The following is a 12,798-nucleotide window of genomic DNA, read 5'->3' as shown; positions in this document are numbered from 1 at the left end:
GTCTATGGTGTACCACAGGGCGCATGTATTTTCCCGTCCCTGTATAACATCTTCATGGTGCCCTTTTCTGACATACTAGAGCACACAGGCAGCACATTCTCTAATTACGCGGATGACACACAATGCGCCATTCCACTTACAAGGTCACACAGCACGGACGAAATTCAGATCAACAAGGTATACGACTCCATCCAGATTTGGATGGAACAGAACGGGCTAGTACTGAACAATGAAAACACTGAACTTATGGTGGTGGGAACGAACAAGAAACTGGGCAAGTTAGGACCTTTGTTTAATAGTTTTAACACCGCAGACTGTAAGATTGAGGTTCAAAAGAAAGTCAAAACCTTAGGCATGACATCAGATCAGAATCTAAACATGAAATCCCAAGTGAGCGACCAGGTCTCCTTATCCACCTACTACCTAAAGCTATTACCTCATCTCTGTCAGGCGGCCCACATCGTTGTGCGGGGCCAGCCGCTGTTGTGGTCTTAACACGCGACGTCCAGGACGTGACGTCAAGGGAAGGGGAGAGAAGGGGAGGGGTTGCGGCAGTTGCCGCCAGTGTTCAATAAAGAAAGGTTGTGTTGGCACTACCGGCTCCTGCGTATTATTACCCCGCGGCCTGCGCCCCTGCGTGACACCTCACATGGAGGTATATACAATGGCGACGAGCAGGTAAATGACCCACCAGTGCTGTGTCGAGGTCTGCAGCCAAGCAGTGCAGCACTTCGGCGCGCCTCGGACACATCAGCAACTGGAAGCCGCGCACTGCCTCAGACCCGTGAGGCAACACGGAAAGGCATCGACCGGCTGATGCTGGAAGGGAGGGGCTTGGGAGACAACAGCCTGCCCCGCCAAGACTACAAACAAGCACCGGCTACATGATGCAGTTCGGAAGGGAGGGGCTCGGGAGACAAGCGCCCGCTCCCCAAGACTACAAGCCAGCACCCGCTCCACGACGCGGTTCACCGCTGCTGGGAGACCCGGAGCAGCTGGGCGGGCTGCAAGCCGAAAAGACCTCACGTGATGCGCGTCAAATGTAGACATTCACTAAGGTAGGCACTGCCCACAAGCAAACCCTCCAAGAGGCTGACACTCATAAAAACACGTGCAAATAGCACTACAAAGGACAAAACAAGAATACAAAGCTCGCACAACACGGAGAAAAGGGTGCCAGGACCCCAACCAAGGAAACAAGCACACCACTCAAAATCAGAGTTCCAGCACACCAGACAGGATGTCAGACTCTGCAAGCACAACAGCTTCGTCATCTGGAGGGGCAAGCACAGCAGCAGCTTCCTCACGAGGGGCAAATGCCAACCAAGGCAACAACTCGCCCATACAAATGGAAGGAGGAGCCTCACATGTAATGCACATGCTAAACCCTTTCGAAATACGGGACATGTCAAATCTAGGACCCCGCTGGACCATATGGCTCAGAGATTTCAAGTTCTATGCTGGAGCCATAGGCCTAACAGACGACACAAGACTAAAGAACACATTATTTATGGCAGTCGGACCGGCAATAAGGGACATTTCAGGGGAATTTCTCAACATAGACACAGTCACGTATGGCGAACTCCACGCCAAATTGTCAGACTACTTTGCACCGCACACGAATGTCGACTATGAACGTCACATTTTTCACACGAACAGACAAGAAAGGGGTGAGTCCATAGACAGTTTCATCATGCGCCTTCGCATAAAGTTGAAACACTGCGAATTTCACAAATACTCCAATGAAGAAGCACTCAGATCGCAAGTGATCGCGGGATGCCTATCACAACCATTTTACAAACAACTCCTGCAAAAACAGAGATTACTTGAGGAAATTCTAGCGCTTGCCCGCATGGAGACCGCAGTCAACTCACAACTAGACAACCTAGGAAAAGACTCCATACAACAACAAGGAGAACACACTGAAACAATTAACAAGCTCCACGCGAACCCCTCTCAAGGAGGAAAGCGTCCAGAGGCCACCTGCTACAAGTGTGGGTACGAATATCCAGATGCGGGGGAATGCCCAGCCATGGGGCAACAATGCGCTGCGTGCGGGGGCATGGATCACTACAGGGCCATGTGCAAGAACGCACCAGTACACACACAAGGCAGACCTCGAACGCAAGAGAGGCGCAGATACATCCGCCAAAGCCTGCCCAGATCCAGAGGAGAGAGCAACCGGAAGCCCACGAGAAGAGAGGACAGTCATCGAAAAAGCCGCTACACTCGAGATGACAAACGTTTGTCTGAGGACACAAGACGCTCCCACAGAAGACACTTTGTAAGATACATAGAGACACGGTCCCCCACCAGCAGTGACACCCCGTCCTCGGAAGAAGACCAAAGAAAGAAGGGATATGTATGGGCCATCAATGACAACACAGCGGCTACGCAACACAGCCCCATACTAACGCTACACGTCAACAACACCCCTTTGAAGTTTCTTATAGATACCAGAGCCACGGTCAACATCGTCAATGAACAGGCATATGAATCGCCTGCACCGCTGCCCAAAATCAAGAAAGCCGCAGTGGACATTTACCCGTATGGATCCACGACCCCTCTACCGTGCAAGGGCACGATCAGGCCTGGTGCACCCACAAGGAACACACCGCAAAAATCCCTCTACACATTTTAAAAACAGAAGCTAACAGCGGCTGTATCCTAAGCTTCACAACAGCAGTGGAAATGGGACTAGTACACATCCTCTATCAGCTGATGGCTCATAAATATTTCGCCAAACCGGAAGTGATTGAGCAAACATTCCGAAATTGTTCGCCGGCCTAGGAAAGCTAAAGCACAGAAAAGTACACCTGCACATAAACCCACTCGTCAAACCCGTAGCACAACACTACCGAGGAATCCCGTTCAATATTCAAAGGCAGGTGGAAGAAGAACTCGACAAGCTAATTAAAATGGATGTCATTGAACCCGTATCAGGGCCCACCCCCTGGGTATCACCCATCGTCCCTGTCCCCAAGAAGTCACCAGATGGGTCCATCCGCCTATGTGTCGACATGCGCAGAGCGAACATCGCCATTGAAAGGGAGAGACACCAGGCACACAGGATCACGGACATGACCCATCTTCTCCACAGATCAAGAATCTTCTCGAAACTAGACTTGACAAAAGGCTACCACCAGATCGAAACTGCGCCTGAATCTCGATACATCACCACATTCGTGACTCACTTTGGCCTGTTTCAATACAAAAGACTTAGTTTTGGCATTTCATCTACTGCTGAAATCTTCCAGGAAGAGATTCACAAAGTAATTCGACACATCCCAAACTGCCTGAACTATTCAGATGATGTCCTGGTTTACGGCAAAACACAAGAAGAACACGACACAGCGCTACACAGCGTGTGTCAGGCAATGGAAGAAGCAGGACTAACACTAAACAAAGCAAAGTGTGAATTTTCAAAGGGATCTCTAAGATTCTTCGGTCACATCTTCTTAGAGAAGGGTATGAGGCCAGATCTGGAAAAAGTGGAAGCTCTCAACTCTGCCACCCCCCCATAAATACGACGGAATTGCGCTCATTTTTAGGCCTGGCCAGCTACTGCTCCAGATACTTAAAGGACTATGCCACTGTGAGCAACCCGCTGCGCCTGCTCATGTGCAAAGACACACCGTTCATCTGGTCGAAAGAGCGCCAAAAAGCATTTGAAGCGATCCGGAGCGCCATATCGCAGGCAGAGGACATGGCATACTTTGACGCCAGCCGAGACACTGAAATAATCGTTGACGCCAGCCCAGTAGGCCTTGGCGCTATACTTACACAAAAGGACCCAGAGGAGCCACGCAACGTCCACATATTAGCATACGCCAGCAGGAGTCTGACGACCACGGAACAGGCATACGCGCAAGCAGAAAAGGAAAGCTTGGCGGTAGTATGGGCCTGCGAGTATTTTCACTTATTCCTGTTTGGCAATAAATTCACGATAGTCACGGATCACCAAGCACTACTGACCATCTACGGCAACCCCAAAGCCACAATGCCACCGAGAATTGCCAGATGGGGCCTGCGGATGCAAGACTACAAGTTTACAGTAAAGCACCGGCTGGGGAAAGAGGAGAATCCTGCTGACTATCTTTCCCGTCATCCCACAATATCTACTGCATCTCAACCATCCATCTCTGACGCCTACATTAACTATGTCATACACCACCTGCAACCGCTGCCAGTCGGATGGGCAGAAATAGCGGCACAGTCAGAATCAGACCCGGCACTCCGAATTGCAAGACACTGCCTGCAGACAAACAAGAAGACCTTCATGAGGCAGCAAGCAAAAGCAGAAACGGACGTGATCAGGGAGGACGTCAAGTGGCTTGATCAAGTCAGAGACAAACTAACGGTGGTGGAAGACAAGGTATTGCTGAAAGGTTGCAAAGTCCTCGTCCCAAGGACCCTCCGGGAAAGGACGGTACACCTGGCCCACGAAGGCCACCGAGGAGTAGCGGCTACAAAATGACTCCTCCGACAAAAAGTGTGGTTCCCACAGCTTGACCGCCTGGTAGAAACCATTGTGGGGGGCTGCCACATTTGCGCACAGGTAGCTCCACCTCCGCACCCCAATCCGCTGCAAATGTCATCACTTCTGAATAAAGTGTGGGAGGAGCTCGCAGTAGACTTATTCGGCCACTGAGTGACGGCACACATGTAGTGATACTCATGGATGAACACTCACGATACCCAGATGCACAGATCGTGGAAAGCAGCGCAACTTCAAGTGTCATCCCTGCACTCGACCGAATGCTGTCAGCATACGGGATTCCCAAGGTCATAAAATCAGACAACGGTCCCACTTTCGTAAGCCATGAGTTCCAAAGGTTTGTAAGATACATGGGATTCCAACATCGGCGGATAACCCCTCCTTGGCCATAGGCAAAGGGCATGGTCGAAAGATTCATGGCCAATGTCAAGAGAACCTTACAAATCGCCCACATTCAAAACAAACCGTTTGAGCAGGCCCTCAATCAGTTGCTCAGAGAGTACAGACACACACCCCGCAGCACGACGGGGATATGCCCGGCAGACCTGCTATTCCGGAGACCGATCACCACGAGATTACCAGAAGACCCTAGACCGAAGGAACCTACCAGTCTGGAACAAGAGGCGAGAGTCAATGATGAAAAGAGCAAGGCTCAGATGAAGGAGATAACGGACAGGAAGAGACGGGCTTGTGAGAACCCAATGCAACCAGGCGATGAAGTATGGCTCAGGCAACCAAAGAACCGGAAAGAGGAAGTCACCTTCGCAACCCACCCCCCTCATCGTGACACACAAGAAAGGGACTGTGGTCACGGCACAGAGAAGTGACTGCTCGTTGGTAACCCGAAATAGCTCACAGTTCAAACGTGTAATGCCGAGCCAGGGAGATCGGTGGGAATGGGACAGAGACAGTGAAGAGGCCAGCTTGCGTGATGATCTGTATCACGGAGCCCGTTAAGAGTCGGAAATTGAAACACACACTGCAACACCTGTAATGGAAAGGATGACCCCGAGCAAGTCGAGGCGCCCCCAGAGGAGCCGCATGAAACCGCTTCGCCTCATAGAAGAAATGGGGTAAGCAGAAAGACAAGGGGCCTCCTATGTTAAAAAAGGGGGAGATGTCAGGTGGCCCACATCGTTGTGCGGGGCCGACCGCTGTTGCGGTCTTAACACGCGACGTCCAGGACGTGACGCCAAGGGAAGGGGAGGGACGGAGAGGGGTTGCGGTAGTTGCCGCCAGTGTTCAATAAAGAAAGGTTGTGTTTGCACTACTGGGTCCTGCGTATTATTACCCCGCGGCCTGCGCCCCGCCTGACACCTCACATGGATGTATATACAATCTCCAGCCTTAAATCTCACAAAACAAAGCAGAGATAATAGCTAGAGCCATAATCGGCTCAAAGATCGACTACTTGTAACACTTGTGTATAGGCGCGTTATAAATGCCATATCATATCATACTGTTGCAGTCTGCTCATTGGGGCCCCACAATCTGAAATCAATCGATGCAGGTGATTCAGAACAGCGCAATCAGGGTAGTGAAGGGTCTGAAATGGAGAGATCACGTGTCCAATGCCAGGCACAGTCTACACTGGCTCCAAGTGAAGGCAAGAGTTCAGTTTAGGTTACTACTGACCATCCACAAATGCTGTGTGGGGCGCATGCCAATCTACTTGATGGAAGGGGTAGTGGAGAAACAGAGCCAGAGGGCTCTGAGATCCAGCAACACCCACTTACTGAGAACGCCGCGATGCAGACCCAGCCAAACTCTTAAGGGAGAATTTAGCATAGCGGCCCCTATGGCATGGAATGCCCTCCCCCTGGATTTAAGAGAAGCAAAGTCTACGGACATCTTTAAAAAGAAACTAAAAACATTCTTATTTTATTAGGTACCGGGAGCAGTAGAGAGAAATCTGGATCACATCTGAACACAAACGGACATTCTCTGTACTGTTGTTGTTCTGTCTGTAAGCCTTCGGGTACCTGAAGCATGGTAGAAATTAAAGTTAAGTTAAAGTAAAAGTAAAGTAATGGCACAACTGGTGCTACTGCAGACTATTTCTTCGCATCCGAAAACTTGTTGAGCAATGTACAGACATTAGAAGCACATTGTATTGACTCGAGCGATCACTCTGTTTTATCGCTTAATCTTTGGATTCCAATCACGAAGGAGGTTATTCGTAAAATTGATGATTTTGATATAAATAATTCAGGTAATCGTGTGTCTTGGTCTGAATGAAATCAAAACAAGTTTTCCCTCTTCTGGTCACAAGTACATTAGAATTATTTACCAGAACTGGGAAACCTAACAGTAAACGAAACTGAAAATTGGCTTAAAAGCCGAACAGCTAAGCTTGGTTTTACTTCTGGACATGATCTCATTGCATGCAGGGCAAGATGTTCGATAAAAGCATAAGGAATGCAAAGAGAGTGAGGCGCAGGGAAAATAGAAAGGTAAAACGCTTTGTTTTGGATAAGAACTATGTAGCAAAGATCCTCAGTAATATCAAATGTAAATATATAAATTGGGTGAAGTGGTGGAACCGCTCAACAGAAAATGTTCAATCACAGCTGCGTATGTTCAGAGTTCTGAATAGCGGCTCCGCTAGAAGCATGTGGCAGGCGCTTAGAGCTGGTACAGGCCAGAAAGATTCTTTAGCATTGTTAGGGAGAATTCTCTCTTTAGGCTGAATTTCCTAACCTAGTGAGTCCCCCAGCAACTTTGCTGGATTTCTGGAGTTTGTTTTTTCTCCTGCCAAGAGTGAGACTCTTTTTCTCCCACTCTTGGACATGATTTATGGTATTCCTTTGACTGGTAATGTGTTTTATGGGCTATGGGGTCCTTTACTCCATAGGGTCTCATGTATTTTTACTATGTGTGTTACACAGCACCCTCCGTGCAGTAACACAGGGGTGTCATAGTGACCCCCCACCATAGACTCCATACCCTGGGACTGACTACTGTCTACCAGGGCATGTAAAGTCACCATTGGCTTTACTAGTCCCAAATTATTAACAGACACCAGTACAAACCATCATATTGTGGACGTACTGGTCGGGGCAATTCGATTGCCCCGGGGTCTGTTAGTCAAGGGGGCACGTCTCCGTCCCCCCTGATCGAGTTTTGGCTGGTGGCAGTGGATACAACTGTTTATATTCGACCGCGAATATATCCCTATGGGATTTTCCCATTGTTCGAGGCTACCAACTTTAATTATTTAATTCTCATAGCCTCGAACATACCGCCGGTTTATTTAATTAATATTAATTCGCCGGTTGGTATTTTCTGCCAGGACTCGATTCTAAAATGGCGTTTGTGTTCTCTTCTGTGACTCCAACCAAGTCGAGCCCTTTGTTCCACTTTTTGGCGGGCTTCTCCACAGAAGCCTCCAAAAGTGGTGCCACTCTGTATGGGTACCAAAGGAGGTGTGGGAGGGGGTTTAGGCACCATGGACTGAGTTACCTTGGTAACTCAAGTCGCACTCCTGTGTGATTGGCCCAAGTGGTGAGCCGGCCGGCTCCCCACTTAGCATGTTTGATTGACAGCTAGGCTGAGTGAATGGGGGTGTGCTGCATAAAAGCAGGGCTTTGGGGACTGGAACTTCAGAAGTCGCCACAGGACCTGAGAATCCGACGAGGGAGAAGCTGAGCCGACCTACCACGACGACACCACCGGTGGAGCCCTGCGGAACCGACTCACCACTTCCCGACGACAGAGAAGATCTCCCGGCTGGAGAGGCTTCTTCCCCTGACTGGTGGCACAACCAATTTACCTTCTTCTCTTCGCACCCCAGACCGGCTTGTGGTCGAATTGCCCGTGCCAAGCACCCCGGCAACCGGATAGCCACTTACCGCTGGACTGCGAATCAAAGGACCGCTCCTTTTACCGGAGAAACTCCGCGGCTGGTTTCTTCCCTGGCAGTGCAACAGACTTCTGTCTTCCTCCCCGACGAGATCCTCTCTTCCCCCGCACGAAGCACCGACTTGCATCCGCTGCCAGGAACAACTGCCCCCGCTGGAGTATTCTCACCACTTTAAGGTACTGTGTCCGCCAGGCCTCCCTTTCTAAAGATTGGTACAAGGTAATAATAATCCCTTAACCTTCTGGACTGGGCTGGCCGCCTTGACCTTCTAACTGGTCCCTTTCTTTGGTCCAACTCCTTTTTGAACCGTTTCAAGACTTTTGTGCACTGCAACCATGTGACCTTGGACACATTTCGTTTGATCCTCTTAAAGTGGATCCAGCCTATTGAGCTTTAACTTCACGGTTTTACTTTGCCTTCCTCTCTTGTTGTATTCTTGTAAAAGTGTTGGGACCTGTTTCAATTTATTCTCTGCTTTTCTCTCCCTTTTAAAACGAATTATTAGAGTGCCATCTGCGTTAAGCGCTCACTGCTGTCTGAAAATAAGTGGGGCTTTACTTAAGACTTGTCTAATATTCTTCTAAGGGAGTGTATATCTTTTAGTGACCGTGTTTTTGAATTGCTTACTATTAGTGCCTATGTGTTTTTCTAGATGTGGTTTTAAATAAATAATTATATCTCTTTTACAACAAGCCCTGGTCAGTGTTTACTTGTTCTACTGTGTTCTTTTGACCTATTGTGAATACTCTGTATACTGCCTAACTCTTCTTGAGGGAAGTCTGACTGCTCAGCCACAGCTACCAAGTGAATCTGTGTGGTACAGACTGCTACCAAGTGGGTTTACTGCCAAACACCTGTAGTCCTAAATCTTTTGCAGTGGTGCCAGAGGGAACTGCACAGGTTTCTGCCTAACAAGCATCAATCCCATCAGTGCAGAGTACTGTTTAGAATGTATCCATTCGAATATGTTTCTACCCGAACATAGAACCTCTGTCTAACGCAGAGTGGAATCTGGAATGGGATCGGGACAGTATTCTGGTGGCCATTGGGCAGCTCCGGGCACAAATGGACTGGCAAATATGGTGCTCAGAAAAGATCTGGAGATATGGGCCCAAATCCTGAAGATACTGCTCCAAATGGTCTGTTAGTCCCACAGCATTCCAGATTCCTGGTGCCGTGCACTTGTGGTCGATATTTTTAAGAAGGTATCCCGCACCTCAACATTGAACTATCGATTGTTCTTGAGATTAGACATGACCGGAAAGATGTGTACCTCTTTTGTGTTGCAGAAACCGTAGCAGTGGGTAGAAGCAGTGCATTTTCTGGTGACTTCCAGACTCTCTTCAGACCAGTATCTTGCACTATGCACAATCTATGTTTTATCAATAGTCACGTAGGTAAGTCAAATGTCGGAGGTAGCCTAGGTTTATATGCCACTTTTGTTGATTTTCAGGCTGCCTTCAACAGGTAAATCATGGTAGGCTATGGAACAAATTGGACATGATGGGCCGTTGTCCATCTTATTTTGTGTAGATGCATCCTGGTATTCTTGCATACTGACACTAAAGGTTTTGATAATATTAGACAGAGATGGGCACTTTACTGACTGGATCGACATAAACAGGGGGGTAAAGCAGGGTTGCTTGCCCCCTGTTGTTCAACTTGTTTGTGGCTGATCTGCCTGCCATACTTAAGCAGGTATCTCACTGTCCTCCTAAAATTGGTAAAGAGCTTGTTGCCTGTCTGATGTATGTCGATGACCTGGTGGTTCTCGACCATGCAAATATCGGTACGTTGAGGTCCTTCAAGGAACTGTGCCTGTATGCGAAAGAAAATGGTATCATCCAAAATTTCCGATAAAAATTGACTGAATGCGTGATTTGGCCGAATTTCAGCCATTCACAAATACAGAACGGTCAACCAGATTACGCCTTCAGTGCTGGGGGCTGTGGGGGTGTCCCCTGCACCCTTGTTCACTATACTGTGAACGGGCGTTGTAGGTGTGTGGGGGGTGTCCCCCACAGCAATCCCCCCAAAATAACACAAAAGAGAAGGAGGGTTGCGTGGGTGTCCCCTAAAACAAGATAAAAAAGAAAGAAATGGATCCTGCCGCGCCAGTTATCGATCACGGCGGAAGTGAAAGGGAACAGGTGTCGCAGGGACACAAGGTAAGTAAGGGCATGGGGGGGTTGGTATGGTGTGGGCGGTGGCAAAGTTGTAAATGTCAGGGGAGAAACGACCAACGATTATTTCGGAAAAAGGATCTTCGGTCTTTTCTCCCTCAAACATTTGGATCGCGGGCTTTCCACCCCGATCTAAGGATAATGACTTTTGACGTGAATCTCAAAAAACAAAAGCTATGTTGTTTGCTAACAAGCCGGTTAGAAAGCAGCCATTAGTTCTGGGTCAGAGTCATTTTGAATGCGTAGATAGAATTAGGTATTTGGGAATGGAGATTGGGAAAACCACAAGATATCTTAAAATAATCTCGGCTAAACCCCAGAAAGCAGCCCAACTGACGGGGCTGTTCTATAATTTCGCTAGGCAAACGGCGGGTTATACTCTCACAGGTTTGAGGAAGCGTTACCTGCCAAGCACCTTCCCGTCTACTCTTTTTGGTTTACAGGCCTTGCCGCTAGAAGATCTGATTTGGGCAATGCCCTGGAGGACACATTTTGGAGGAGAATGTTGAATCTCCCCCAGGCAGTCCCGCTGTAATTCTTAAGACTAGAGATCGGTTTGACATCACGTAGGGCTCTAGTCTTGAGAAGGGGTGGGGAGTTATAATTGAAAGCCATCAGTTCTCTTAAAAGCCCACTTTTAAGCCATCTGGTGGAACATTTTGAGGCAGAGCCTAGAGTGAAGGCCAGACTTTAAATAGAAGTTTCTTCTAACACATTGAATAGAGATATGATGTTGGCGGAAGCAATGATTATTTTAGATTGCAGAAAAGCTTTGGTGACAAAACAATGTTGTGGGACTGGAATCTAAACTATTCCCATCTAGAGAAATTGAAGTCCTATTAGACTGTGTTATGGGTGACCCCACAAATTTAATTCCCCTCAGCGCTATTTAATGCATTGCCCTGACTCAGCAGTCAGGATGCTGATTCTAAGGCTACGTATTAATCAGCCTCCTGTCTTGCTTGTGATGGGATCAGGGCTGGACATTCCATTGAAGAATAGATTCTGTCGTATTTGTGGGATGAAACATGTCCCTGAGTCTGCAAACCATGACCCAATGTAAGCAGTTGGAATGTCTTTATATCTGCAATTTGGAAACTTGTGTAAGAGATTATATGGGCCTCCTTACAAGATCGGCGGTTACTCGCCGGTGCTACTGGCAGGTTACAGCCGACCTGGTAACACTGTTCCGCCCCCTGATATCCCAGTGCCACCGGGACATTATAAGTCCCGGCAGCTCGGGATGTCAGGCAGCTGAAAGTGTAAGCCCCATGGGACTGGGGACACAGAAGCATCGGCACCGTTACTAACAGTGCCAGTGCTTCCGTGAAAACCATGCCTGCAGGAGCTGGGGCTCCCGGTAGGTCAGACCGGCCGGGAGCACCGGCCCCTGCAGGCATTCTCGTAGTCCGGCGGTCTGGAAAAGGTGCAGCTACATTGCTACCGGCACCCTTATTTCCGGACCGCCAGACTTGGAATGATGCCCTAGGATATGATATAGAGCTAGGAGTTTGGGCATTATTGCCTGAACTCAGGCCTGGTGTCCATGCATATAGCACTTTACCACTTTACCGCATTTGGACAAATGTTGTTAGACTTTTAAAATCTGAGAATGTTTAACATTTTTAAAATGTCTGTTTTAACATTTGCTGACGAATAACTATATTTTATTAGTGGGTTTAATGGCAATGAATTTTGTGAAATGTATGCATTTTAATTCAAAATTGATTTAATTTTGTAATGTGGTTTTATGTGAAAATCTCAATGGAGCTAAGAACATTAAAATGAGATTAAAGTTACTCATAACCCCTGTGCAAAGTTTCTTAAATGTTAAACAGTTCTTCTCCACCTCAGAGTAGTTGTTGTTCTCGACTCCTTTGTCCGCGACAAACACTATAAGTCTTTGGGTTATCCTTAGCAAAACTAGTGCTGTTCTTGTCGCTCTTGGCTGGACTGGAGCGATCTGACTCGTCAGGATGTCTGTTTCCTATTTCACCCACTAGTCGGGTATTGTCACTGGCAGCCCCGCGTCTGCTCGTTGGCCACGCAGGCCTTCGCCGTTGTGATTCGCATTCACCCATTTGTGGGGTACACTCAGTTTTCACTCCTCATGGGTTTCTTAGTTCGGTTTCTCCCTACTCTGGATATTCTCAGTTTCAGCGCTTCGTGGCTTTCTTCTGTGCCTCTCCACCCTCCAACCACTCCTTCTCTCCAGCCGCGTACCTTTGTTCCAAAGGTGGTGGAGGCATCTTCAG

This window comes from Ambystoma mexicanum, chromosome 5q (assembly GCF_040938575.1).
Source record: "Ambystoma mexicanum isolate Mex_15411 chromosome 5q, UKY_AmexF1_1, whole genome shotgun sequence".
In the NCBI taxonomy this organism is placed as follows: domain Eukaryota; kingdom Metazoa; phylum Chordata; class Amphibia; order Caudata; family Ambystomatidae; genus Ambystoma; species Ambystoma mexicanum.
The sequence above is the reverse complement of the archived record's forward strand: the minus strand, read 5'-3'. Positions refer to the sequence as shown.